Source organism: Miscanthus floridulus, chromosome 9 (genome assembly GCF_019320115.1).
Source record: "Miscanthus floridulus cultivar M001 chromosome 9, ASM1932011v1, whole genome shotgun sequence".
Classification (NCBI taxonomy): Eukaryota; Viridiplantae; Streptophyta; class Magnoliopsida; order Poales; family Poaceae; genus Miscanthus; species Miscanthus floridulus.
The window spans coordinates 113,192,940-113,198,653 of NC_089588.1; the positions used below are offsets into that span (position 1 = coordinate 113,192,940).

The 5,714-nt window shown below is 43.0% G+C and overlaps 1 pseudogene; it reads right to left on the reverse strand.

Moving 5' to 3' along the window:
- Positions 1-1,547: 1,547 nt before the first annotated feature.
- Positions 1,548-2,338, reverse strand: LOC136484133 (kafirin PSKR2-like; annotated as a pseudogene).
- Positions 2,339-5,714: the final 3,376 nt, after the last annotated feature.

Genomic DNA, 5,714 nt, shown 5'->3' on the forward strand with positions numbered 1-5,714 from the left:
GCATTGATTTTTCTATCGAAAAACTACAACATGCAAACTTGAAGTTCCATGACAAGACACTCCTTCGTATTCTTTTTTGCTAGAACAATGTGCCATTGGTACACATATTTAATTCCTTAGAGTCTACGTAAAGAGATTTTGGCTTTGCATACACATGAGTTGAATCTTGTCCCAAAGAATCGAAGATCAAGAACATTGGGCTAGTAAGCTTAATCACTTGCACTGGGCACCCATTTTGGGCAAGGGAAATCCAATATGGATAAAAATATTTAACAAGAATAACTTCAATTAACACCTAATCGAAATGAGGGGAAAACTCTTGATGATGGCTTCCTTTACTGTTCCTTTTTTATTTACCGTGGAATTGCATGAGTCTGTATAATTTGTGTCATGGGTGCTCATATAGATGTGATAAGATATTCCTTCTGTTTCTATATGACATGTGAGTGCAGGCTACATTGGTTCTAGTGTTTTGAGCTACGCCTAGTAAACCGTCATGTTAGTAATGAACTTCTTAATTTTTTACATTTAACATTTCACAGCATGCCCTTTGTCACATGCTAAACATAGAAGGAAATTGCAATCCATTCGACTAAGCTAGGAGTCCGAATGGCACTGTAGGTGGGTTCTCTCTAGAAACTGTAGGATGGCAGTGGCCGGTTGGTACTTCAATCTTGGGGCTTTACTTTTGGATTTAGATAGCCCAAATCAAAATATTATTTTAGTGGGTGTGGTGTGCTTCAGCAAGGATCCCATCTTTGGTAATGCTACCTAGCTAAAAAGTGAGCCAGCATGTTGAGCAGCAAATTCCACACAAGTTTGGTGTCCCTCCGCAAAATTTTCATTAACTTATTCATGGGATAATAATTTAAACTTTTTATTCGTTATAATTTTTTTTTGGCCAAAAAGTTTCATGCTTTGTTGTTACCAACATCGAAATTGTTACTGATAATAGCGTCCAGCTGATTTAATAACCTTGGTGTTGTTAAGTTCATGGGCTGCAAAGATTCCTTATATGTCTACAGTATTTTGGTGGCATGTCCAATTTAGGTTCTAGTTAAAAACATATGCATTGAATATTGACTAAAAACAATAATTAAGTGGAAAGACTTTGCGTTAACAACTTTGGAGGCACATATAGGTTTGCTCATGAAGTTATATTATGTTTTCCTTGGTATACGTGCACCTGATTTGAACGGCCACAGTTAAAGCATATGTGCCCATCACTTTCTCAAAATAATATATCACAGATGTAAGTACTCAGCTGCAAGCACATACAGTCGCACCTATCTTATAAACACACACCCGAACCGAGAACATTCAAGAGGTCGGGCTGGCACGTCTTTGGATTAATGAAGTAATGTGGTATTGTCTACATATTAACCAAACATGTGTCTTTAATTATGATTTGATGGTTTCAGTTGTATATACAAAGAACACAATTAAGAAATAGAGTCAGATAAATCTCAATCAATATATTGATTATTTCTAGGAAGTTGCACACACCGGTATGAGAGCACACTTATCAAGTACAACTCATATGTAATCTAGAAGATGGCACCTCCAACAATGGGTTGCTGCCATGACAAGGCGTGTTCATCAAAGATATATGTTTGAATGGCGACAATTGTTGCCGCTGCAGGAAGTCGGCAGCCAATGGGTTAGCAACTGCTAGTGGGTTAACTGGAAGCAGCTGTTGTTGTTGCAGGTATGCGGCGATGTTCGCCACAGCCAGCTGGTTGAATGGAAGCAGTTGTTGCTGTGGCAAGTAGGCAACAGGGTTTGCGACGGCTAGTTGACTAAGCACGGGTAGGATTTGTTGCAGCTGCTATTGTTGCAGGTATGCAGCGACGTTGGCCGCAGCCAGTGGGTTGGATGCATGCAGCTGTTGTTGTTGCAGGTAGGCGGTAGGGTTCGCCATAGCTAGTTGACTGACCACTGATAGGACCTGTTGCAGGTGTTGTTGCTGCTGGTATATAGCAGCGTTTGCCAGAGCCAGTGGGTTGGATGCAAGCAGCTGCTGTTCCGAGTAGGCGGCAAGGTTCGCCACGGTGAGTTGACTGAGTGCTGGCTGCGCTGCGATGGTCTGTACGGTTAGATGGGCCAAGGATTGCTGTTGCAATTGGGCAATTGGTTGTTGTAAGATGCTCGTCGCAAGGGCTTGCTGTATGCTATAGGCCTGCACAGCTGGGTGTTCGAAGCCCATAGGAGTAAGTGATTGGAGGAGATGTAGAATAATACCATTAGGAGCAAGTGAGCACTGCGGAATAATGACCGCAGTTGTAGCACTCACTGAAAGAGCAAGGAGCGCAAGGTGGGCAAATATCTTGGGAGCCATTGTTGCGAGGACGTTGCTAGTTGTTTTCACTCACTACTACAGAAAGTCAATTCATCGCCGGGACCTTCACCAATGGTTTTGAGATAACCGGCGGTGATACGTATCGCCGCCGGCTCATGACCTATGGGGCCCCTCCTGGCCGAATAACCGGCGGTGATGAACGCTTTCGCCACCGGCTCGGCGTATGATCCGGCGGTGAACAAGATGCTAGGCTTCACCGCCGTATCGTACGCCGAACCGGTTGTGCAATGCTTACCACCGCCGGTCGTTGATCCAATGCACGACGCATGAAGGAGGCAGTCATAGATAACAAGTTTTCACCGCTAGTGCCAAGATTGATGGGCCCAACAGAGTAAGATCCGACGGTGACGCTTATGTAGCACCATCGGTTCCTCGTATGGTCTGGCAGTGGAAATTCACAATAATTGAAGACGTCTTCCCGCCCTTTCCTGCCAGTGGTGATAAAGTTTTACCACCGTTTTCTTCGGACATTGGATACCATAATCTACGATCCGGCTGAAAAAACTTAGAATCAGCCACCGGCTGTCCAATTAACCTGGCGGTGATAAAGGGCTACAAGAGCAATGGAAACCCCATTTCCCTCTTCTTCACTCGGTTAACTTTTCTTCAGCCGTGGCTCCCCATACCATTTTTGGCGACCGCCAAGCTAGTGAAGGCTGTTGATTTTCGAAGGATGTTCTATATTGGGTGGTATGTAATTAATGACCCTTTTCGTGTAGCTACCTTAGTTTGATCATGTGGTTAAATTGTGACAAAAAATCATCCTTTTTTGTTTTAGAGTGCTTGATTTGGAGGCAGCTTCTCTGATTCTTGATTGTTGCGTGTGCACCAAATTACCCTACAGTCACTATGTATACTATATTTTTTATTGTATTAAATTGAATGACACATTAGTTAGTTCCACCTTTGTCGATCAGTCAAGTTGCATTGTGTTAATCTCAGATGGATCATGTGGATGGATGTACTTGTTGCCCCATTCATGGAAGGCATTGACCCTTTTGTGAATGCAGCCCCTGTGGTTAAATTGTGACAAAAAAACATCCTTCTTCCTAAGGGGGTGCTTATTGATTTCTTCTTATTGTTGATTGTTGCGTGCACACCAGATTACCCTATGGTATGGTCAGTTTGTATCCCCCAGTTTGCTTGTATTAAATTGAATGACTATAGTTGACCTATGTCACTAAAGTTGTGTTATTTAGAGATGGAATCATGGATGGATGTACATGGAAACTATGACTTGTCGCATTCATGGAAGGCATTGACTCTTTTGTGAAAGCCACCAAGGCGTATGCAGGAAGTAATGTTCCGAGTAGTAAAGGATACATACACTGCCCATGTGTTGATTGCAAGAATGAGAAGGCATTTAGGATCCGCGACGTCGAGAAAATACGATATCATCTGCTAAGTAGGGGTTTCATGAAAAACTATAAGGTTTGGAACATGCATGGTGAGGAGGGTGACAACTTACCTGAGGAAACCATCCAAGGACCCTTGCTAGAGACTACAGCAATGAAACCTTGTAGCAAACCGTCCATGAAACCATCCATCAAAGAATGGTCTGTCAGGACAAAGGATTCGATGATTTGCTAACTCATTTGAAGAGCAAGATGCTTCCACGGCCAAATGAGTTGCTGAAGAACACATATCAAGCAAAGCAAATGATCTATCCATTAGGGCTGGAAGTACAAAAGATTCATGCGTGCTACAATGATTGCATATTGTACCAGCGGCAAATATGCAGAGATGGTGTACATGGATCATCAGTCAGTTCCTAAGCATGGAGCATCCGTATTGCAAGAACAAGAAATCCTTTTATGGCCAAACTGAGGATCGCCCGGCTCCTCAGATTCTAACTGTGAAGGATAGCTTAGCAAAAGTGAACAAACTGAAAGTGGGCAAAGGAAGCAAACAGGCACTGAGTTCCTCTATGTTCAAAAAGAAATCGATATTCTGGGATCTGCCTTATTGGTGGTTCTTGGATGTTCACCACGCACTTCATGGGATGCACATCACTAAAAACATGACCGAAAGCCTGCTCGGCACCTTAATGGAGGCAAAGGGCAAGGGGAAAGATTCACTTAACACTCATTTGGACCTACAAGAATTAAAAGTCAGGCCAGAGCTACATCCTAAACTTCAACCTGATGGGACACAAAAACTTCCAGTAGCCTCATGGACCCTAGAAACAGAGGAGAAAAAGAAGTTCTTAAGTTTCTTCCATGAACTCAAAGTGCCTACTGGCTACTGCTCAAACATCAGGAGGCTAGCGAACATGAAAGATTTGAAATTGAACATTCACTTAATGAAGGCACACGATTGCCATGTTATGATGACACAACTATTGCTAGTTGCAATTAGGGGCGTCCTACCAGAGAAGCTACGTGACCCAATCATAAAGCTATGCTCATTCTTCAACACAATCTCACACAAGGTTATAGATCTAGCTAAACTTGACAAGCTAGAGAAAGACATGCACCATACTATGAGTAGGTTGGAGATGCATTTGCCACCAACATTTTTTTATATGGCTGTACATCTCATATCGCATCTCATTCAGCAAATAAGAGCACTTGGTCTACTGTTCTTGCATCAGATGTTTTCTTTTAAGAGGTTAATGAGCGTCATGATTAAGTATGTCCTGAACAGGTACAGGCCCGAAGGGTGCATGGTGGAAGGATGGTCGACAGAGGAGGCAATCGAGTTCTGCACAAACTATTTGGGTCTAAATCGAATTGGTGTTCCTATGTCTCGGCATGAGGGAAGGCTACAAGGCAGGGGGTCATTGGGGAAGGGTCAATACGTGTTGAGGTTGATGCTTTCTAGCAAGTCCTCAGTTCACCGTCCTTCGCCAAGGAAGCATAGTTTCTCCCTATATCGAAGAGCACAAGGCAGAACTACGAGCTGCAAACAGTGGCAGGTCAGACACATGGCTGGCAAAGCAACACATAGAAAATTTTGGTCAATGGTTAAAGGAGAATTTTTGGGTCAGCAAACTAATTCAAAGGAGCTTTATTACTTGGCGATGGGACCATCCTCGACAGTGTTGATGTACGAAGGATATGATATAAATGCGTACACATTCTACACGAGAAAACAAGATGCCAAGAGCGCCAACCAAAATAGCGGTGTCCAAATCGAAGCTTATGATAGCAAAAATCATGCGCATAGATACTATGGATTCATAGAAGAGATCTGGGAGCTAGACTATGGATTAGAAGAACTGAAGGACCCTCTTTTTCGGTGCAAGTGGGTAAGACTACCAAAGGGCGTCATGATAGACAAGTATGATATGCGTACCATTGATTTCAAACATCTTGCCAACCTGGATGAGACTTTCAGTTTTTGTGAAAGATGT